Source organism: Podarcis cretensis, assembly GCF_951804945.1.
Source record: "Podarcis cretensis genome assembly, chromosome: 3".
In the NCBI taxonomy this organism is placed as follows: Eukaryota; Metazoa; Chordata; class Lepidosauria; order Squamata; family Lacertidae; genus Podarcis; species Podarcis cretensis.
The window spans coordinates 78,659,070-78,684,234 of NC_137172.1; the positions used below are offsets into that span (position 1 = coordinate 78,659,070).

General features: G+C 39.9%; 1 long non-coding RNA gene across 1 annotated transcript in view; it reads right to left on the bottom strand.

Annotated features, from left to right (window-relative positions):
* Positions 1 to 6,379: 6,379 nt before the first annotated feature.
* Positions 6,380 to 25,165, bottom strand: part of LOC307213678 — a 140,035-nt gene continuing 121,249 nt past the window's right edge. Inside the window, exon 5 of the long non-coding RNA XR_013837629.1 lies at positions 6,380 to 6,567. This is a non-coding gene — a long non-coding RNA (uncharacterized lncRNA). The remainder of the gene's footprint in view (positions 6,568 to 25,165) is intronic.

A 25,165-nucleotide genomic window follows, 5' to 3' on the forward strand; every position in this document is an offset into this window, starting at 1 on the left:
GTTTCATGAATTCCAAAGGACCTGCACTGACTGCCAATTTGCTAAGTGAGCCAAATTTAAGGTGTTCTTGCTCATATATAAAGCCATGTACAACCTGGGGCCTGAATATCTATGGGAGTGTCTGTTCCTGTATAGGCCTGCTAAGCTCATTGGAGATAGCTATCTCCAGCTTTTAGCTGAGGATCTGATACATGTTATGTGGCAACCAGCGGGACAAGCTTTCTGTGGTTGCACATCCTCTGTGAAACCTCCTCATTGTAATATGTGTGGCCTGTCTTTTTAAGAGATATACCTAGTATATAAGAACTCCCACCCCCTCTATGGGTGTGTTTTCCTCCTTAGTTAACTGAGAAATAGTTGCAGTCTCACTCTTGCTTTGGTAGCAAGAGTTGTAAATTTCGGTTACAATTGTTGAAATTATCCCAACTCCTGCTGCTTCCTCACACAGTGCCTATCCTAAACCCAAAAAGGACACATCTCTAAAATAAGACAGATGCCAACTGTGGTGAGCTTTGGATGCCTGCTTAAGACCTACTTGTTAACTCAGACTTTTGCTAGCTGTAGTAGGTGGAATATTGTAGTAGTAATGGTTTATTTTATATGCCTGTTGTCTTTGTCCATGGAGTTTTCTTGGCAGGGATACTGGAGTGGCTTGCCGGTTCCTCCTCCAGGTGGATCACGTTTGGTCAAAACTCTCCACTATGACCTGTTCATCTTGGGTGCCCTGCTCGGCATAGTTCATAGCTTCTCTGAGTTCTTCAAGCCCCTTCGCCATGGCAAGGCAGTGATCCATGAAGGGGTGACAGCAGCCACGAAATTAAAAGACGCCTGCTTCTTGGGAGAAGGGCAATGACAGGCCTAGACAGCATCTTGAGAAGTAGAGACATCACCTTGCCAACAAAGGTCCGTATAGTTAAAGCTATGGTTTTCCCAGTAGTGATGTATGGAAGTGAGAGCTGGACCATAAAGAAGGCTGATCGCCGAAGAATTGATGCTTTTGAATTATGGTGCTGGAGGAGACTCTTGAGAGTCCCATGGACTGCAAGAAGATCAAACCTCTCCATTCTGAAGGAAATCAGCCCTGAGTGCTCACTGGAAGGACAGATTGTGAAGCTGAGGCTCCAGTACTTTGGCCACCTCATGAGAAGAGAAGACTCCCTGGAGAAGACCCTGATGTTGGGAAAGATGGAGGGCACAAGGAGAAGGGGGCGACAGAGGACGAGATGGTTGGATAGTGTTTTCGAGGTTACCAGCATGAGTCTGACCAAGCTGCGGGGGGCAGTGGAGGACAGGAGTGCCTGGCGTTCTCTGGTCCATGGGGTCACGAAGAGTCGGACACGACTAAACGACTAAACAACAACAACAACAATGGTTTATTTACTAAATATTTATAAAGCAATATATAAATATGTTAAAACAAAATAAATAAGCCAGACCCAAATCTGCCTAGCTTCAGCAAAGTTGTTGTGTGGTGTGCTTTCAGAACATAACATGGTTCCAGGCTTTTCTCACACTGCAGGCCCAATCCTGAGGGGTGAATTACGTGTGTGTGTGTGTGTGTGTGTGTGTGCGTGTGTGTGTGTGTGTGTGTGAGAGAGAGAGAGAGAGAGAGAGAGAGAGAGAGAGAGAGAGAATTGCCCTTGCTGGATTGGGACATATGCACTTACTTCAGGACTCCTGCAGAGATTTTCTCTGTTGTGTAAATACGGCTAAAATATTACTATTGAGTGTTAGCCAAGCCATTTGTGAGCCTATAAAGTTTGATTGATGGTTGCTGGGGAAAAGGACTGAAAGATCTTGTACCTGAAGATGATGGTTTATGATGATGTTTAAAGCCTTAACAGCACAACTTGCTTCTATGTAAGAAAGAACTGGTTTTATTACTTTGACCAAAGGACATTGACATTTTGATTCCATTAAAAATAAAATAAAATACAGTTCTGTATCTATCACAGCAGGTTTATTTTCAGAATACCAAAATGCATTTTGCCATTAATGCAAATGTTGAATTAACACACACACACACACACACACACACACACACACAGAGAGAGAAAACAAAATAAAAGAAAAAATTCGTATCTGAAGAAGTGTGCATGCACACGAAAGTTCATACCTAGAACTAACTTAGTTGGTCTTTAAGGTGCTACTGGAAGGAATTTTTTTTCTTTTATTTTGTTTTGACTATGGCAGACCAACATGGCTACCTACCTGTAACAGAGAGAGAGAGAGAGAGAGAGAAACACACGTGTGTGTGTAAAATGAGATTGTAATGATAGGATAGAAGGAAAGAGGAGGCTGACTGATAGAAACTTTGATTTCATAAGAGCCTCTGGACACTGTGGGCCAACTCTTGCTGTCTGGGGAAAAAGTAAAGAAGCAGAAAGAGGAGGGGGAGAGAGGGGGGGGGAGAGAGAAGCACAATTCTGAAAACTCCATCTACTTTTGCTCTAGTCTGCCTACTGCCAGTATGCCATCTCCAACAGATTTCCCCCCAAGGAAATGCAACCACGAAAAATATTTTTGAATGCCTTCTGATCATTTAAAGTTGAAAACATTATGCTTAAAGCTTGTCAGATTGAGTAAAAACATCATGTTCAGTGCTAGGAGGGCTGCATTAGAAATATATAAAATGTTGTATGTGGAGTTTGGTGCAGCAGATGTGGGTAAGTTAAATTTTGAAATAATAAAAATACAGTGGTACCTCGGGTTAAGTACCTAATTCATTCCGGAGGTCCGTTCTTAACCTGAAACTGTTCTTAACCTGAAGCACCACTTTAGCTAATGGGGCCTCCTGCTGCTGCCGTGCCGCCGGAGCAAGATTTCTGTTCTCATCCTGAAGCAAAGTTCTTAACCTTAAGCACTATTTCTGGGTTAGCGGAGTCTGTAACCTGAAGCGTATGTAACCTGAAGCGTATGTAACCTGAGGTACCACTGTATTATAAAAAAGAGAGAGTTAGGGTAGTCATAGTCAATCAGTTTAAATGACCTTTTAGTGTGATTCTGACCTTGAAGTACTTCTGCCAGAAGGATAGGAGTGCCACTAACAGTGCAATCCTATGCATGTCTATTCAGAAGAAAATACTGCTGTGTTTAATAGGACTTACCCCCAGGTGAGTGTGCATTTCAGCTCAAATCTTTTCTGCCGAAAGAATAAAATGTTCTATCAGCATAGTGAAATTACACTGGTGTCACATTGCTTCTACTATTTAAATGTGTTTTTTGGGGGAGATTAGTTTGTTTTTGTTTCTGTATGCTGTATTCTGCATTCTCATTTTGTATTTTTTCTGTTGTGAACTGCCCTGGGATCTTCAGATGAAGGGTGGCATACAAATTCAATAAATAATAATAATGTTGAGCCAGTCTTATTCAATACCAGCAAATACTATGACCACAGTACTCTGCCAGCAAAGATGGGAGGCTTATGGGGGAGTGGTGACAGCCAGGGATCCTAGTTTAGGTACTTTCCTCCCATAACACAGAGATTAGACCTGCCTATCAATAAGAGTGCAATACGATGCTAATAAAAGAGGTGATGTGAGTCAAAACTTTCCCATCAGAGTCAATGAAGAGTCCAGGTTGACTGCTCCTGTAGCCACATAAGATGATCCAGTTTTAACAAATTGAAAATCCAGTTCCAACGAAAGCTTTCTGTGAGTCTAAAAATGGGTCAGAGAAGGGTCCCCCACAAAAGCCTTGTCCCTGGGTGCACTGGGTGTGCCTGCTCCACTCCTGACCTTCTCACATTGAGCAGGAAGATCTGAAGGGGGCTTCTAAGCAAATTCAACTGAACATGCTGAGAAGACTCTTCTCACATAAGGATTCCTGATACATGAGGAAGCTTCCACCTGTTCTGGACCTTCCTGGGCCCATGTGGGAAAGTGCAAAATCTGCCATGCAAGGGAACATGTTCCTTCCCTGCTATCAGCTGTTGCATGTTCAGGCTGAATGTCAGAAGGCAGCTTAATTCAGCAGCCAAGATGTAACTCTTGTCAAAGGAATACATTTCATATACACTCTGCCCCCAGCACACACTATTTCTGGGTGACCCAAACTCCAGACTTGATTACGTAGTCCAGAAGGTTTGTTGTGGTGTACATGACCATCGTTTCTTAATATGCCCAGACAGGGGGGCAGTGGAGGACAGGAGTGCCTGGCGTTCTCTGGTCCATGGGGTCACGAAGAGTCGGACACGACTAAACGACTAAACAACAACAACAACAACAGTAATGCTACAAATTGGAGAAAGTTTTCATTTCTCTCTTTCTCCAGAATTATCATGCCAAGCATTAGTTGCAGGTCCTTTTACCAAATCATCAATGATGCTTGAAAACACAGAATTTCACATTTGGAAGTGAATGTCATCTTCATACCAAGTTGTATCTTAGTGCATTCTTCTCAAGAGGTGTCTTTAGGTTCATGGGAAAAGATTACATCTAGGCTTTCAGTTTCATAGGCCATGTAGTCCTTCCCATTCCTAGTTCACAGGAGGTACACTGATCATTTAGGGCTGAGTTCAGTGGAGATTGGTCTATTTTTGCATCAATATCTGCATCAATTCTTTATTTTGTACGTGTCACCAAGCAACTCATTCAGTATCATGTACCTGTATTTCCCCCAAGTACATAATGTTTTTAATGCTGGACAAAGCCAGCTTGTTTTCATATCACTCATATACCCAGTGGGAAGTCTAATCAAGATGGTTGATGACTCCTACGATTCCAGTAGTTCCCACTGTGCTCAAGGTTGCAGTTTATTAGTTTGAGCACAAATGTGAACTTGAAAGTATGAGCAAAGTGTTCATGTAGCTAATAGATGTAGATGTGCTTATATGCATTGCCTATCAGAACATAATGAAACTTACTCTGGTGCAATATTGGATGCACATGCAACATGCACTTAGAATCGGTGATGCAATTACAACCTAATATCTCTAAAGTAATGTGACTGCAACTTAGCTAGCTGGTGCATCAAGACTGCTCTCTGTTTCAACATTATGAATCTTCTGATTTTTTCCCCCCTTTGCTCCTGAGTCCAGCTGTCAAGAATGCAGTTTCTACATGTGCTGTGGAAGGAAATGAGGGGCAGATGGGCCTCATCAACCTGAGAAGGTAGCCGAGCTAGGAGAAGGAAAACTCTGATTCTAAACCTCTGCTGCCTTGCAAGATATCTTTGGGAGAAGAAAAGGCTAAGGAGTAAACCCTACAGAATTATGAATTATGGTGCTGGAGAAGACTCTTGAGAGTCCCATAGACTGCAAAAAGAACAAATGTATCCATTCTTAAGGAAATCAGCCCTGAGTGCTCACTGGAAGGACAGATTGTGAAGCTGAGGCTCCAATACTTTGGCCACCTCATGAGAAGAGAAGACTCCCCGGAAAAGACCCTCATGTTGGGAAAGATGGAGGGCACAAGGAGAAGGGGACGACAGAGGATGAGATGGTTGGACAGTGTTCTCGAAGCTACTAACATGAGTTTTACCAAACTGCGGGAGGCAGTGGAAGACAGGAGTGCTTGGTGTGCTCTGGTCCATGGGGTCACGAAGAGTTGGACATGACTAAACAACTAAACAACAACAACAAACCCTACAGAAATCCAGAGTGGAGTTGGATCGTGCCTTTTTGGGTTGCCATATTTTGAAGAGCAAAAAAGAGGACACATTTGCCCACTTCTACTTTTAGCTATGGATCTCTATGACTGTCATTTTACATACCAATGAAAAAGAGGACAACCAGTCCCTGCGTCTTCAAAAGCCTTAACACTTCAGTCCTAAAGGTGTGTGCATGGACACTAGTCCTCTTTGCTTAAATGAATTTTTTCTTCAACTTACTCAGCATCATAAACCTAAGCAAATGTAATTGTTAAGAAGCCCAACTGAAATAAAACACATCTTATTTAATACTAATATCCCACTGGAATATATACATTCCCCTAAGTGAATATAATCAGTCCTAAAAAAGAAAAAAGTGTTCTAGAGTAAGCACACTGGGTTGTTGCCAACTAAATTCTACTCAAAGTAGACTCAAAGGACCTAGGTTAGTTATGCCCAGTGCTCCCCCCCCCCTAAAAAATGTTTAGGGGTACTCTCATTTTGACTCAAGAAAATCACCATTTTATAGTTCAAATCGGGGAAAATAAATACAGTAGATGGACAAAAGTACAAAGATTCACAAAATGTTTAGGGGTATGTGTACCCCTGCGTCCCCTGCAGAAAAAAACACTGGTTATGGACTAGTGTTGAATTCCATCAAAGATAGTGATGCAGTGTTAATTTTAAATGAGAATTCTGAAAACAAATTAAGGAAAATATTTTTCTACAATGTGTAACATTTTTTATTTAAAAAAGAAAAGAAAAACATTTTCATTAAAGAGGAACGGTTCAAATGCAAAAGCAAATACTTTATTTTCCTGAATATCTTGGCTTCAGAGCAGATCAGTTTAAATAATCAATTCCTCTCTCGGATAGCAGATCCTTGAAATATCAATTTAAATTTCTTCTTATTCAGAGACCCTGATCCTTGAAATATCCTTGTCTTCAATGCCGGATCTTTTGTGCCCATTTGCCTTCCTAAAGAGGAAAAAGGAGGAAACGCTGTGATTTTTGAGATATAGCAATGTGACGCAAAGTGACAAATGGGAGAAAGTGCCACAATGAAACATGATACATTGCAGCATTATGCAATGCTGATACCTAAAGAATCTATAATAGGGTTTTATTTTTTTTAAAAAATGTTTTGGCTGTACTTGAGCCCTGGCTCTTTGCTGCTAGATTAAAAATCCACAGGAATACTCCTACCAACCCCAAAAGGAAAATACTATGCTTTATCCTATTTCACTTATGCCTTGTTACAGCGGGTTCTGCGCTGCTGAATATTTTTGTATGCAAATTAATTAGCTTTCCTGCTCTTGTCTGTGTTATTACATTAGACTGTTGGGATCTCCCGGTTCAACACAATAGAAATAATGAGAAAGCAAATTGATAAAATCAAGAACATCAATATACTACAGCTATCTGATAGTCTAGCTATATGCAGTATAAAATTTATTCGGGGCGGGGGGAGCAACATGACAAAAATAGCATCAGTGCCTAGTTAAGCAAGGAAAACGGAGAAACTGTCAATGGTCATAACCCCTAAATCTGTCTGTCTGTAGTTGCTTAACCCATGTGCACAGCCATTTATTCCTTGTTTCTGCTGCAGCAGCTCTTTGGTAGTGGAAGTTAAAGGATCCTGATCTAAAGAGTAGAAGTTCCAACTCTGGTAGCCAGTGCCATAAATGCACATATGGATGTATTAGAATGCAACTGAAGCATCAGTACAAAGTATACAAGTTTTTAATACTTCAAAATAATCTTTAGTGCTTCCAGCATCCTTTTGCCATAGCTCTGTGTATTACTGTGGGCTTTGGCCGTTGTCATCTCTTGGAATCTGAGGGACCCTGGAGCAGTGTCTAGGAGGTTGTGTGCGGATTTAAAATTGAGAATTGATTTTATGGAGAAACATATAACACGGAAAATTTCCAATCTGTATTAACAACATGGAATTTATCCTTACAGAACAGGATCCCCTCATTACCCATGAGGAAGTAATCTGTATCTCATCAAGATAAACACCAATAGCCCTGTAATAAATCCCCTGTATGCTGGAAAAGAACACATAGAAACTGATCTCTCTTATGACATATATCTCCTCTTGTGAAGAGGGATAATTCACAAGTGTCGTAGCCACAAATGAATTATTATATCTCTTCTCACAAGTGAAGATAAATGTAATAATGGAGATAAGCAATCATGCTCACATAGTAATGGTTGCGTGTGCATTTATCTGTGTTATATATAGGAAGGGGAAATATATTAAATACAAAATTAATGAAGGAACTGCACTGTTCTTCAAGATTCTTGTAAGTTTAGCTTAGAGCTGTAAAATTAGAAGTTTTCAGAAATCTTGTTGGCTGGAGTGGGGGAGGAAACTTAAGCCTAAATGCTCTCAACAATATCTCATCATATCAGCAGTAACGATAGTGAGAAGATACATGCATGTATGACACACATCTCTGTATAATCCAAAGTAAGATTACAAAACAATGACATCTGAATTATTTTTCTCTCTATCTCTCCCAGTCTCATGCACATATGTTACTTGAATCAAGCTGAAATGTCTTTATACAAGCTGCATGATATTACAGAATGTCTGAAGAACAGTGGAGGTTAGAAAAAGAACAGTGTGACAAGATAGTATAAGTTTTTCAAACAGTCTAAAAACAATTAGTTGTCTTCAGCAACAAACAAAAGTGGGTGAGAGGAATGGATGGATAAATAAATATGCAGGACAGTGACAACAGGACATGAAACCCTTGCAAGGAACTGCCAAAAGCTGATTGCAAAAGTAGCAACGTGAAGCCTGTTAAATTCCAGATTGATCCACAACTGAACTCACCAGGAGTGCAATGAGCTGTAATGTCTGCGCTGCTGAGATCATTGTACACCGTGCCAGCGTTCCATTCTCATTCCAGAGATCGGGAAATGCACACTCTTCCCACACAGACTTCTAGAGTTTTACCCTCAGTACAGGTGCAATTTCATGTGATCAAACTAAAAATAAAAAATAGCAGAGGAACAGGATGCTGGGCAGTTGAAGAAAGAAACGTCCACAACTCCCTCAAGATGGCTGAAGTTGAAAGGAAGGGGAAATAAGGATAGGTCTCATGCTCCTGTTTCCATTCTTTCCTTTCACAAGCTGACTTGAGTAGTATTGCTGCTAAATTCCATTGGGGGGGGGGAGGTTTGGTTGCAGATTTAGTGTCCAAGTGTCCCCAAACTGCAAGGTGGCAGGCGGGTGAGGCGAGTGCTTTTGCTCACAGATCCTGCTTGCATGCCTTCCCAAGGCATGTTAGGAGCCTAGGTATGTTCTTTGATCTGGCAGGACTCCAGGATACCCAAGTATTGGCCATAGTCAACAGAACATTTACCGGTTCCCTTACTTTGATAGAATCAGCCATGGTACCTCATCTGGACTAGATTGTTTTAATGTGCTCTAAGTAAGACTGGCTTTGAAAATGTCTAGGCAAATACAATTCATTCAGCATGCAGCCTCCAGACTCCTGTTATGTCAGCTTCTAGATACCTTACCTGTGCAGCTCTGATGCAATCCTAGCCTCAAAGGCTCCCTCATATTTCCAAACCCAGAAACATCCACTGTTGACTGAGCAAGACAATTTCCGAGCAAACATAGAATGTTTGCTTCTATGATCAAAGATTGCATTCTTATGTAATCACACAGAAACTCAGAAGCATCACACACATTTAGCACGAGCGTAAACTTGTGCCTTGATCCTAAAGTCAGCAAGGCATTCTAGGGAGGCTCAGTCCATTTATTGTAGTGAAATTAACATCAGTGCCTTTGTATTTTAGAGTGGCCCTTTAGAAAGGTTCAGATGGAGAGTAACAAACTGAAAATGTCAACAGTCAGTTTCTCAATTGTATCCCCATAGGAAATTACATAATTTACTAGCCTGGGTATAATTAAAAAACAAGAATTTGTTTTAATAAGATTTTGTAGCTGATTCTAAATCTCCCTCAGAGGAAAATATATTTAAATAATCAATATTGCTTTAATATAACTGTAACTCAAGTTCCTGAAGATATTATTCTTTTAACCTGGTGCAATGCTTTATGCAATGAGTTCAAGTAAAACAGCTAGGCTTCACTAATATTCTTGTTACCCTTTTCATACTTGGCTCTCAAGGCAGTAGGTCTCTTTGTTACCATGCCAGGGAAGGAACATCAGATTGATGCTAATGCTGGGAGTGCTCCAACTGGAGAACAGCCTTTACCAAAGGTATCATGGACTTTGAAGAACAATGAACTCCGGGTGAAAGGGAGAAATGAGCTAAGAGGAAGGCACATTTGGCAAACCCTCACTGTGATCAACTCCCGCCCGGAAACCTATGTCCCCACTGTGGAAGGATGTGTGGATCCAGAATTGGCCTCCACAGTCACTTATGGACTCACTGTTAAGACTCTGTTCATGGAAGACTATCTTACATGGCTACAAGTGACCACCAAAGAAGAAGATAATCCCATCAGTGGCAGTTTTTATACAATACAGTGTATTGCACAATAAGTACCTGATGCATATATTGCTGACATCCTAGTTTATGGGCCTGACATCTGGAAATGTAACATGAATGGCACTTATGCTCAACAAAACCCCTTTTCTGCATATAAGAACTATGACATGGTATCTGCAGCACATATCTAGATGCAAGCACAAAGGCACAAAATGGTTGCATTTAGACATCATTATCAGTCATGTCTTATGATGGGCATAGGACACAGCAATTCATGACCTTCCTCTTCTCTATTTCGACATAGCTGCAAAGAGGAGTTAGGAATCGTTCACTTCACTTTTGATTAACCACAGATTTCCATTTTGTCCAAACCTAGCAAACTGTGTTTCATATTAACTGTAGCTTGCTGGAAACGAATCAACATCAAATCACAAGATATGAAGGGGTTTTTTGCTCCAAAAATCTGTAGCTAAATTTAGCCTTGATTTAGAGCTAAGACATAACTGCAATTAATAAAAAAAAATGGCATGGAAAGCTTCTAATATCCTCCTTGCAGCCACAATAGCAAGGAGAGGGAAGGTGAAGCACATGGGACCGAGGCTTACAGTGGAATGTACCTTCCTGGATAAACCATGGTTTTTCAAGACTCTGAAACTCAGACACTATATTTCTGAAACTCCCTAAACCTATAAACTTATTCCAGGTGCTGCTGACTCAAACACAGCATGAAGCATCAGTTCTAGAAGAGAGTATCCAGAGGGACCTTTTGCATGCTGGTGCTATATGAGAAAATTTGTGGACTGGCTCACTGAATGAACACGAGAATTTTCAGCGCAGTAGATCAGAATGTCTCTGATCTCATCCCCAAACCATGAAAAGGGAAACAATAAGAGAACAAAGCAGTTGCTCTCTTTGAGCTCCCTTCATCTCAAGCAGAATGGGGCAGTCACTCCCTCACAAATCTAGTAGGGATCAATGACAATCCTCTTCGAGAATAATTTCCAACCATTCATTTTGTTTTGTTTTGTTAGTGGTGAGCAAGAGGAAGATTCCACCTGTGTTAGGATCTTCTCCATTTAACTTCATGCCCCTTTCTATGTATCATGCACATAAAGTACTCCCATTTGAGTATGCACAGTTTTTTTATGCACATCATTTAATTCCTGGGGAAATGGTATGTTAAGAAGATTTTGAAAGTTCATGGCTTATGAACCCAACTTGAAAGCCCCTGTCCTAAGACATGTTATACATGTTCCCAATAGACATGTTATACATGTCCTAAGACAGGGGTCAGCAAACGTTTTCAGCAGGGGGCCGGTCTACTGTCCCTCAGACCTTGTGGGGGGCCGGACTATATATTTTTTTTGGGGGGGGGAACCAACTAATTCCTATGCCCCACAAATAACCCAGAGATGCATTTTAAATAAAAGGACATATTCTACTCATGTCAAAACACGCTGATTCCTGGACATAGCTGTCAACTTTTCTTGTGTGGGAGCCTATTCGGAATAAGGGAATTTCCATTTTAAAAAAGGGAAAAGTTGACAGCTATGTTCCCGGACCATCCGTGGTCTGGATTGAGAAGGTAATTGGGCTGGATCCATCCCCTGGGCCTTAGTTTGCCTACCCATGTCCTAAGACATGTTATACATGTTTCCCATAGACATGTTATACATGTTTTCAGAGCAATCCAATTGTTTGATACTGCTTATAGAGACTAGCACAAAAGGAATCTGCTTACCTTACTGAATTTTTAAATGGAAATGATCTTCTATTTTTTAATTTATGACAGAATCTATTGATGTTAAGAACATTACTGTGTGTTTTAATAAGGAACCCATTCAGGGTTTTAAAAGGAATAGTAATTCAGAAACTTGGTGTACTCAGTATTGCACATAGATAGTTACAATATGCTGAACTATGTAACGTATTGATGAGTGGTCATCAGCTGTATTACATGCCAAAGGACAATGTGTATAAATAAGTTTTATTGATTTATTTTAAAAAGCAAATGAACTTCTGAACAACTGGTATGCACTTCTACATACTGTACAACTTACAGCCACAGAAAGATAAAAATTAATTAAATTACTGATATTATTAAGAGCTGCCACTAAAATCTCACAGAAGCCTGGGATTTTCTTCCTAAGCAAAAGAAAAAAGAAAAAAAGGAATATCTAGAAAAGTCAAAATAATTTTGATAAAGCTAAAAGGAAAACCTTCTTTGGAGCTTTTGCACTCCTAGGTTATCATTGGATGTCACCTTGGACTGGAAATCATTCCCTGCCTCTGCATTACAGAATATGGTGGAAGCATGACTTGCTACATTATTAATGATTGAATTTATATACTGCCCTATACCCTATATGAAACACACTCCAGTTTGGTTTAGAAGGTAGTGAAGTCTACAAGGGAACCTTCTCAACAGCACAGATCTTACCTAGAGAAATGCGTAAGTAACATACTGTAAGTATCCAAGCTTGTTCCTAAAATAGTTTTAACCTAAAACATAATCTCTTGCTTTTCTGGACAAGTCCAGTTGAATAGTAATATAATTAAAATCTGTTAGGACACAGATCCATTCATTTCCTTTCATTTTGGCTTTTAACTTCTATACTCAACAAAGAATCTTGCATGCTTCAGAAGCTTGCAGAACATTTTAATCAATTTGAATTGTTCTAAGAAAAGGTATTACCTTTATCTTTTCTCTTCTTTGTCTCAATAATCCAGTGAGTCAATTAATCGCTTTGATTTCACAAATGGGTAGGTTTATCTAAATGAAAATCTACTTATACATTCAACTATATTGTTGGCACCCATCCGTCTTGGGAGACAATGAGGGTGAAGTCAAACCATTGGAGTGTTTCAGTGCCTTCTGTAGATACCAATACAGGAGAGACATGTTCTGTTGCAGGTGGGGCCAATAAAGGCATCTGGTTTTGCTGCTGCAGGTAACATCAATGTACAATGCCTGCTTTGCTGGGATACAGGTCATGCATCCATAGCAGTGCCCAGTGGAGAAATGACTGCTGGGAGGAGCACAGAGAGAAGAAACACCATGGTGTCTGCCTTCATCTGCCCCAGCTGCAACAAAACATGTCTCTCCCAAATCAGTCTCTACAGCCACAACAGGCATTGTAACCTTCCAACAGTTTGACTTCACCCCCAAAGGCACACTCCCCCATTGTCTCCTGAAACAGACAGATGCCAGCCATCATTTTCTCCTGCTGCAATACTTTGTAAATATGGGGGAAGGGTTAGTGTAGTAGTAGGTTTTGAGGATCAGTCATTACAAGGGCAGTGGGCAGAAGGAAGAGTGCTAATGGCAGGGAACTGGTCATTAAAGAATATTTTTATTCCAGTTGGCTTTTGCCTGCCAGATATCTGCTGCAAAAGTCATGTTTTATCTGTAGCTTCTCCCTTGGCTGTATTTTTTAATGTCACATTTTAAATTTATTTTAATATATTTCACTTGTGCCTTTTCTTTATATTTTGACAACAATTTTAAGTTATTGTAAGCCATCCTGAGTGGCTCATGGGCACCAGCAGGGCAGGGCAGACGTTCTTGTATAAAAAAAGAATAAAATACAATCTAGCCTATTCTTTTTTAACAGTCTGGTTGGAAACGAACACTACAGTGGTACCTCAGGTTACAGACGCTTCAGGTTACAGACGCTTCAGGTTACAGGCGCTTCAGGTTACAGACTCCGCTAACCCAGAAATAGTACCTCGGGTTAAGAACTTTGCTTCAGGATGAGAACAGAAATCGTGCTCGGGTGGGGCAGCGGCAGCAGGAGGCCCCATTAGCTAAAGTGGTGCTTCAGGTTAAGAAGAGTTTCAGGTTAAGAGCGGACCTCCAGAACGAATTAAGTTCTTAGCCCGAGGTACCACTGTATACGATTAACTGAGGTTTAAACAAATCAAGTAGAAATAACATGGACAGTGCGTTTTAAACTAAATTTTAAACATCTGATGAAAATACTTACTTCCGTTAAATTGCATCTGTAATTACATCTGTTATTAGCAATACGGTAAAATGGCTGCTGTAGCTTTGTGGTAGAAGATATGCTTTGTGGGTGAAAGGTCATAGTTTCAATCCCTGGTATCTCCAGTAGGGCAAAGAAAGACTTCTACAGTGGTACCTTGGTTCTCATACTTAATCTGTTCCGGGAGTCCCTTTGACTCCCAAAACCATTGGAAAACCAAGGCGCAGCTTCCAATTGGCTGCAGGAGCTTCCTGTACTCAAGCGGAAGTCATGTCGGATGTTCGGCTTTGAAAAACATTTGCAAACTGGAACCCTTACTTCTGGGTTTGCGGCGTTCTGGAGCCAATTTGTTCGACAACTAAGCCGTTCGGGAACAAAGCTACCACTACATTTGAAATCCTAGAGAACCTCCCACAGCTAGTCAGTGTTGAGCAGACAACACTGAACTTGATGGATTAATGGTCTGACTCGACAGAATCCAGATTGCTCTGTCCTAACTTAACCACTTCAGACTGGTGAGGAATGAGGCTGTGAATAAATGGTATGTCATCTGAAAACAATGTGTCTGCAAACCAAACGATGCTTCCTGAATAACAGGGCCAACTCAAGTCACTTGATCCATTTGACATTAGGATCCTATCAGAATTGTTCTTTTTGAAACCGGATCTGAGTACCAGGGGTGGCAACTTGAATAAAACACTGGGGGACCCAGGTAAGCCCCGCCCTGCATAATCGATCACATGACACCATGCACGCACACCATGTGAATGGCAAAACCCATCAACTTGGGGGTGGGGAGCAGCCCCCATAAAGTTATTGTTAGAAGGCTCTCTGTTAATAAACTCATTGGGTAAGTGTCTGGACAATGTTTGTGTCCCAGTAGTAGCTTCCAGACTTTGCAAGGCCCTTTGCAAAACAGCATTAAAATGGGCCCTGCAAACAGGTATTAATGTGTAACTTGTTTAGAACCTTTCAGTATAAAGAATTCTAGGAACTGTAGTTTTGTGCAGATGTTTTAGAAAGCCTAGCCTTTATAAATAACAATGCTTACTATTCTCGGAAATAAGGCTGCAATCCTGTGAGCACTTACCTCGGAGAACACTACTGAATTCAGCAGAACTTGTTTCTGAGTATATTGTATTTTAATTATCAGTGACCTTGACATTTATTTTTGGTTGTGGCCCTAATGCATTCTTTAAAAAGGTAAATTGTTAAGAGCAAAACTGCAAACAACCAAGCATTCTTCTATAACTCGAAGTGCACCCTTTTCACCCTCTTTATGTTGCAATGTGTCTTTTTATCATAGTGTGCGTAGCTGGAACCATAGAACAAAATGCCCAGTCAACCCCTATGAAGGCCATGTTACAGTTTTGTATGGAAGTAGTCATTCAGAAAGAATGTGGGGTGAGTAGGGGGGTGGAATAAAAGAAAAATAAATTGACACCTATTTTATGTTATGAATTTCTATGGCAAACCTAGAGGGATGTGACTTAAAATATCTAGGAAATAAATCCCCTGAAAATAAGGTTTAGAATGGAAATGCTGACAGACATTTAACGATAGCTGAAGTAGCTGGCACTGCTATAATAAAGGGACTTATATGGGATGGGGGGAGAGTATGCTTCACAAAAGCATGTGGATTTCAGGGTAGAGCTATATGCAAAATCAATGTAAAGATGCATGATAATATGCCTGAGTTATTATGATGCAATGGTGTCTGTTACAAAGAACCCAGAAGCTAAGATATTTCAGATAACTGGGAAAGAATTTAAAGGAAAAATACAGCCAAAGCAAAACACTTTAAAGTCTCATTTATTTCAATGGGGGAGATGTAAGCATTTAGCACTGTAATACTAAATCAGTTAATCACTTAAAACAGTTTTGATCAGCTAAAAAAAGATCACAAATTAACAAGGCATATATTTTTTTAAGTGCTTTTAAAAACCTGCAGTTGGCATACACTATCACAGAGAGTCTTCCTCTCTCATTTTAAGCATGGAATTTTGTTTTGAAATAACAGTAGAAATACAGGCAACCGAAAAGAATTTTTTAAAAAAAGATTACTAAGTAATTAAGTGGGTAATAAAATAATTGATTAGCAACCTTAAAGCATCATGGATAAGCCTGTGGGACAATCAGAGTGAAACATTCAAACATTTTATCCCACGGACTACTTGAAAACTGATGTTGTAGCAATTACAATGTGCTGTGCTGGGTGCTGTATGATTTTCGAATGAACAATTGTTATTAAACAGCCTATAACGTTTACGTGTTTTTTTCAAGTGGATTTGCGTAATATAGGCATTCTAGTGGTTTTGTATGATTTTCAATTGCATTACTATTTCTTCCTTTATTTCTTGTGTTGCACCTTATTGTATTACAATGTGCATTCCACAGAATTCCAACTGTAATACGATATAAGAAATAAAAGAAGAAATTTAAAAAACAACATGAATATTTAGTGCGGATATACCATGGACCACCTGAATGAAGCCTGTGGACCATGGTCTTTGGTGAATCTGACTAACCACTGAGAGTATGGATGTGTATTAAGGTATCTACTCAGAAGTGAACCTCACTGAATTCAAAGGGACTTACCTTCAGATAAGTGAGCATAGTTATTGAAGCCTAAATTATTTAGGAAAAAACAGACTATATGAATGGGATGTAACTAACTAGTCTTGCAAGTGGAAGTTGACACAGTGAGTTTTGCTAGTGTGATGGGGCTTCCTCACCCCCTTCCTGTGCATCTGCACAACCCCCAAAATTAGCCTAGGTGTGTGTGCAGCAAGCATAACCCCCAGAACAGCATGCTGTGGGTATAAATTTATTGCTGTTTAGAAAAAAGACACCTTCTCCCAGTTGACACTAGCTGGGACACACATGTGAATGCTCTATACACAAAAGTATGATGTTTGTTTTGGAACTACTATTTAATGGGGGGACAGGGACCAATCACCTAAAATTCTTACAGTCAATCAGTTAAGATTTCTTCAATAAGTTTTAGAAACTTCATAAGAAGGTGCTCATGTTATGTTGAAATTGCAAACTCTTTCCCCACATTTTAGTGGTTATTTATCACTCCAGATTTCTGTTCGTCCACCATTACCTCAACAAAGCCAGCCCCAAGATTCCAGCAAATGTCTTTTTAACCTGCTTTCCCCCATCCAAGTCCCATGCTAGGATGCTTGATTCTTACCCTTTCAAAAACAAACCAATAATAAATTACCTCAGGCATCAAAACACCAATGCAGTCATAAATATCTACAGAGATGTAAGCCCCATTGAATTGAATGGGGCATATTCTCATGCATACAGTGGTACCTTGGGTTAAGAACTTAATTTGTTCCAGAGGTCCGTTCTTAACCTGAAACTGTTCCTAACCTGAGGTACACTTTAGCTAATGGGGCCTCCTGCTGCCGCTGCGCTGCCGCCATGTGATTTCTGTTGTCATCCTGAAGCAAAGTTCTTAACCCAAGGTATTATTTCTGGGTTAGCAGAGTCGATAACCTGAAGCGTCCATAACCTGAAGCATCTGTAACCCAAGATACCACTGTATAGGATTGCAGCCAGGAATGCTCTGAAAAGATATCTGTACAAGCAGGTATACAGATATAATTGTTCCACCTCTGTGTGTGCAAAACTCACTCCCTAGCAAGGAGAACAAGGAGAGCGAGTTGCAGCCATTGCAACCTACTGATCAATTCTTCTTTATTCAGAATTGTTTAAAAACTAAATGTTTGCCTCCTTCCTTTCTCTGTTTCCTCTCCCCACTGCCTCTACTCCTTGCCCTCCGCCAGCAGCCGTATACGACCATCAGGTCTTACTGGCGTTCCAACAGAATGAATAGCTTAGAGATGTAGCCAGTCATTTTAATATTCCTGTCTCTCAATAATAATAATGAATCAGGCTCCCCTCAAATAACTTCACTTGGTAATCCTTTCATGTCTATTTGGCTCCTGAGCGATTTCTGTAGAGCATTGTCTGTAGGGAGAGGATGCAAAGCAGGAGGTGGAGGTGGGAGCAAGGGAGAGGATGTCTCTGAGTTTCTTTCTTTTCTGCCTACAAAACCCAACCCAAACTGTCAAGGTGACAATCCAAAACGATAATCAAAACCACTTTTTACATTCCATCTTGTAACTGCCGCAGGCAAGTTTTAAAGGAGATGCTAACAAATCCCAAAGAATATCACGTATTAAATATTTGATACACAACTAGCTATGTATACAATAGACATCAAACTTACATTACATATCCCTGTAATTTCTATACCATAGGTAAACAGCTGCTTACCCATCAACATCTGCTAGATGTGAATTCTGTAAGATTGGATTTTGTTTACATTTTAGAAATGGGTATTGTGGAGAAGGAAAAAAGAGTTTTCTTTAAAAAAAAAAACAAAAAACACCCCAGATACCGTACTTTTTTATAACCATGGTGGGAAAAGTATTTTGAAAATACTTTTACAAAAAAGATCTTGCATGTTCACACATTTTTCTTTAACAATCATTTTGCATTAAAAATGCAGTCACCTTTTCCAATTTCAAAGGGTAGGGTAGGGGGACATTAGCCTTTAAGGAAGAAAAAATGAAGGAGGTATCAAATATTTTAGGCAAATTTCTTTTCCTAGAGGAGTTCCTCCTTCCTGCCAGCAACAACAAATTTACAGTATATATACCATATATGCTTTATACCATTATGCTTTAGTGGTTTAAAAACATAACAAAACAGAAAACCAAATCAAACAATATATAGCAATTAACAAAAAACAATAAAAAATTAACACTCCTTACGTACCAAGAAGAAAGACACAGAATTAATTTCATCCTTTACCAATTCTAATGTGTTTTTATATGTTTTTCAGTCTCGCCCTTGGATTCCTAGAGTCAGGATGAGTTGAGGAACGTGCATGATTCTCAAGGAAGTAGGTCCTTCTACTGTTGGGGTCTCATCTGGGCTGGTGCCTGCTGGATGTCCCTCTGATAGGGTGGGATTAGATCCTGAATTCTATTAAACTCATCAAAATGGATTACCAACTGTTCCCCCTAGAGCTATGTGATAAAGTCCTCTTGAAATTCTCCACCCTATTCGTGAGCGGAGAAATTGAAAATTCAGTTTCACTGAATTTCTCTGGCACTTTCTTCATTGTAGGGCTCATCATTAGCTGTGGCGATGCAGTGCAACTGGCAACAACAGTGTTGTCAACATGGCTGTCATTCTGCATCCTCCACAATGCCCTAGCATCATATGGAAGGGTAGATAATGGTGGCCACTACACACACGTGTCCAGATTCGATTTGTTTAGCCCCTCTTCTTTGAGCCATTTAGCTCTGCTCCATGTGCTGTGTCAAGCTATGGCACCCACAGTTCCCATTTCTGAAAGAATTCTGTATTCGTTTGAAGCTCTGAAGACCAAGTGGAACACCAAAGTGTCTACATATCAAGCCAGTAAGGGAGATATGGACCATTGCAAAATATTTCAATAAAATAGATTAATTGTTTAATCGTACATAATGGTGTTCATATAAATCAGGCTCATCTGGCTTGGATCAGATTCTCCAGAAAACTGCAGAATAGCTGGGCTTATTGGCTAAGCCAATCTGAATTGATTCAGAACTAGTGCTTCTTTTTTTCTAAAAAATGTTTAGGTGTACTCTCATTTTCCTACTCATATTGAAATACTGCCCCTCAATGAGGCCAAACTTAGATTCACAAAATGTTTAAGGGTATGTGTACCCTTGCGTCCCCCCAGAAAAAGCACTGTTTAGCACCCATAGGATTCTTGAGACAGGATACAAATTGTAACCCCCTATCCCCAAAACTATTCTGTCCCTCTCTTTCTAGGGTTCCAAGTCACAAGGAAAGAAATATGTGTGTATACAGGTCTTTCTGGCCTCATAATAAACATAGGAAGATTGGGTACTGTGTTTCTGGATATGGCTATTGTTGCATCTACATGAGGCTAACTAGTGACATTGAAAGTAGGATAAATGCACCAGTTAGGCAAGGAGGGAAAGCCCCGTCTTGCTGAACTCAACAAACAAAAGGGGCAGATCTACCTAAAGGAGATGTGGTCCATTGAGGGCAATGTGTGAGGCTGTGTAGGAATGTGTTCTTACTAGTCCACATTGTTCAGGAGTGGAGTGAGCTCTCTGCTGAACTAAGTGTCATTTCCAGATGCTCATCATGGTTAATGCCAGGCGGAATGTGCTATAGAAGATTGCACTAAGGCTATGTCTATTTTAAGATGAAGTAGAAAATGTTAGCTAATGGATCTATCACAGTCTTAAAGTCTGGTTTAGAATAGTCCATGGTTGATTTAAATGCTATTATAATGCGGCCCATTGTCAAAACCATTCAGAATCTCATTTTCTTAACAGACTTTTATACAGTCTTTAACTTGACCATCACTAGACTTCTGGAAGATACTGAAACATTACACTGATTAAAGTTGGAAGACATGAATAGAGATTAGGATATTCTGTTCACACTCTATATGCTTTTATAGATCTTCTTTAGAGACTCTGAAACTGACCGATTGGAGGTTGAATACTGTGCTAGGAGAATCCCAGAATATTTACTAATTTTTAATATTTAAATATAGAGTGCTTTACAACAACAGGCTTTTAAATCATGATCTTCATAACATTTTAGAAACTTATTCTTTATAAACCAAGGTATATGTCAGTGTTTAAAACTGAATAGGCATGAAAAACCAAATACAGGAATGGGATTTAAAAAAAGAAAAGAAAAAAGAAATCTCAATGTTTGTCGGCACAGATTCCCACCCCCTAATTTCTGCATTGCTCCTTAATCTTGACAAGAAACAAATTTAGTTTTAACAGTTCCGCTAAGAATATGAACAATTCTTGCGTATTATATGCATTCAGCAATGCATGTAGCTATCTATACTTACATAATAATCATCATAAAATAATGCTGCAGAAATATACCACATAGGGCTTTGTTGGCACTATATAAAAAAATATACAGAACTTTTGTGCACACATAACTTTTGTATGATCCTATGCATTCTTGGAGTGGGACACAGGTGACAGTGGGATGCGGTGGCGCTGTGGTCTAAACCACTGAGCCTCTTGGGCTTGCTGATCAGAAGATCGGCGGTTCGATTCCCTGTGGCAGGGTGAGCTCCTGTTGCTCGGTCCCAGCTCCTGCCAGCCTAGGAGTTCAAAAGCACATCAAAGTGCAAGTAGATTAATAGGTACCGCTCTGGTGGGAAGGTAAATGGCGTTTCTGTGTGCTGCTCTGGTTTCGGTGTCATGCTGGCCACATGTCTGTGGACAAACACCGGCTCCCTCGGCCTGCAAAGCAAGATGTGCGCTGCAAACCCAGAGTTGTCTGCGACTGGACTTAACTGTTAGGGGTCCTTTACCTTTTTTATGCATTCTTGGAATTTAAGCTGTAATCCTGCCCACTTACTGTACATACCTGGAAGTAAGACTCATTGAATTTAGTGAGACATTACTGAGTGGACAAGCATACAACTGAGGCTAACTTCTGAGTCGCATAGGCTTATATTTCAAAACAAGAGTTAGACTTAGTAGCTCTATTTGTAGACCCTGGGCTGGAGCAATGCCTCTCAGCACCATTGCACTCCGCAGAACAGCATCATGAGCATGTTGAGTCTGCCTCATTTTGGAGTAGAGTCCCCTTTTAAGCAGGATTAATAAGGGACATGTGCCAGGCATCCTATTTCACCCACTGTAAATGAATGATTCAGAGCGGAGGGTATATGTACCCCTCACAGAAGCACACAATCTGAAGCAAATCAAAAATAGCTGTGTATTTCTAAATGGCCCACCCCTGAAGCTCGAAGCTCTAATTTCTCAGGCAGACTTTACTATTATATTGCAACACTTTTATTACTTTTAACCCACATTTATACTTTGCTAGCTCAGTTTATGATAGTATTTGCTTCAGTCAATTGCTATCTGTGTGAAAGGGACCATTTTTGCCGCTTGCTGAAAAGTCACTTCAGACTCCTGTTGTCAGCTGATGGTAAGCACAAAACCAATGCATATTACGTACATGACAGAAGCTAGAATGTCTTTAGGAATGGGAATCAAACAACAATTGTGACATGGAGTGTCTCGTAAATACATGGTGCCTCCGTTAACATTCTGCCTATCAAAACATAAGATACCTTGCTTGTGCAGGAGCATTTTAAGCTTCAGGACACAGGCAAATAGCTAACTTAATGTGAGTTAGAAAGAAGCTTAGCTATGGGTATGTTATTCCCTAATTGCCAAAGGCAAGGTTTCTTGTACTCCCCTCTCAAGCAGCTGGTTCATCAAAAGATGCTAGATTAAATTGATAACCAGAGTTATTGAGTCAGAAGACTGTGTGATGTAAATTAAGTAAGTCTTTGCTTAGCATGAATTATCGAGTACCACGCTTATACATATACTAATCGCCCCCTCTCACAAGTCCATATAATGCTAACCAAATTCCTGTGACTGGAGAAGGGTATAGAATATTATCACCCCCCCCCAAAAAAAAAAAAGCACAGTCCTCAGATTTGTAGCAAACAAGCCCAGAGGTTCTAAACATAGAGGGAAAGTAAAATATCACATTTCTGACACTGGGAAGATTAACAGTGCCCATACTGATAAAATAACATTCTTATTGGGCAGTGGTTCTTATAAGTGGGGATCAAGCACTGAACATGGATCCTAGTGAGGAATCGGTATGATGGGATCCTAGTGCCCACTCTCCTCTTTGTTATGGGATGCTGGGATGGAAACAGATGTTAACCTCTGATAGGAACCCAGAAGGACTGCATTATTCTCACCATACCTGCTGCATCTGGTGAGACATCATTTTGAGAGTTACAAGGGGGCGGGGGCGGGGGCGGAATTACCTGCACTATTCTGTGCTGTAAGACTGCTTAACATGGGTTGTTTTTTTGGGTGGGGGGCTGAGGTGGGGGGGGCTGTTTCTGTTTAAGTGAGAATATCACATATAGAGGTCATGGTTTGTTTGTTTGTTTGTTTGTTTGTTTGTTTGTTTATGACTTCTATCCATGTATTTTCAGTAGGTTAATGTTATGTAATGTATTAAGCAACATTCTCCACTCCAATTGTAATAAAAATAACTACAATGTATGTATGATACATTTATCCTTATGTTCAATGCACCTTCATGTTTAGAATTACGTAAATGAAATTGCATTCCTGACTTGCTTTTGTGCCATTAAGAGGCTCAAATGAATATCTTGCCCAGGACTATCCAACCTCTATGGCCACTGATTACCCCATGCATAAATTGAGCAGCCCATCATCATTATTTTTTAACAATGTACAGCATGCATGAAATCATTGAATTAGAGTATCTGACTTCTGACACCAGGAATGCAAAATCCCATTGAATTCAGTGGGATTGAATTCTTCAGGCTTGAGCTTCTAGCCTTTGACTGATCAGTCTTGTTGTTACCAAACATGTTTTCTGCTTCATAGTGATAAGCAATTAGAATAACAGAATCACAGAAGTGTAGAGTTGGAAAGGACCATGAGGGGCATCTAGTCCAATCCCTTGCAATCCAGGAATCTTTGGCCCAACATGGGAATCACACCCACAACCCTGAGATTAAGAGCCTCATGCTCTACCAACTGAGCTATCCAACACATATCTTTGATCAACAGAAAATATTCTTTGGGGACATTTCTCTTAGTTGCCATTTTGTGAGGTCCTGTTTTTGGAAAGATTCCTGATCCAGAGTGCACCAGTTCTGATCAGATGTGAGAAATTTGGCTTTATATGGAGATGGAGGAAAATACCCAGCTACAGGTAGCAGAGACTAAACCACTCTGTTTGTATAGCAATATAATCTACTGGAGTACCAGTTTGATAGCATCATGTAAACCCAGCCAATAACTCCTTTGGGGATATAAAATATGCAGTGACTTATGATAAAGTTACACGATGCTGACAAGAGGTTATAGTGATGCTTAGCAATAGCAGTATTGCTAATTACATTGCTATAATAAATAATACTATTAGTTCTTCTCTAGCATAACATATCCTTATGGCACTGTAAATACAGATAACAAAGCCAAACAAATTTGTCTTCTGACATATGACAGTGTGATGACAATGGACACAGCAAAAATGCAGGGCCTAAAATGCTCAAAAACACACTTTCAGACACTGCTACATGGCCCCAAAAGTTTACATAGAGATTTACAATTGGATACTTTCTAATTATACACATGCAATGAATACAAATCAGCATTCCAGATAGAGTAACATCTGTTCCAAAGTAAGTTGCAACAACAGTTGCACTTCCTTTATAAACATCTGTAGCATTTCAGCTCTTCAAAGATGTCAAATTCATTTTAAGCCAGGACTTGCTTTTTGGAACTCTTAAAAATGCACAGTGGCATATTTTTCACATACTGAAGATACAAAATGTTCTTGCATTTTGTAATTCAGTGTGGGTGCATGTAGATACACACAGACACACACACACAGAGAGAGAGGGAGGGAGGGAGGGAGAAAGAAAGAGAGAGAGAGAGAGAGAGAGAGAGAGAGAGAGAGACCCTTTCTTAATTAAACTTTTTTTTTACATAATCAGCCATAAAATCACTTTCTATATCCTTGGATAAATATGTTGGAAAGTATATGTTGGAAAATATACTCCAAGCTCATTTTTGTTTCCCATGTCTAAGAGTGATAATTACTTTTCACCCTTTAACAAATCATGACCCAAGTTCAGAAATTATCTTGTGGAGTAGCCCCTCACATGCTTCCCCTGATTAATACGGAGGAAATTCAGAGAAATTCCCTGTGATTAATCCACACAAAATGCTCTTCGCGACTGCTTTGCCCCTAGGAATCAGACTGCAGATCCCGATGCTGTAAGGCAACCTCACAACAGTAAGGTTTTAAACAAACGTTGGTTGTGGAACTATCCAAAGCACCAAATCCATGCTGTTGATGAATATCAAAGGAGATTACATAAGGATGATACAAAATAACAATCTTGCCTTGGATGAAATTCTAGATTGGGGGAGAAAAGTGTGAACGATTATAATAGGAAATAATAATGATTTTTTTTTTTTAAAAAAAACCCTGTGTGTCTCCAGAGAGAAG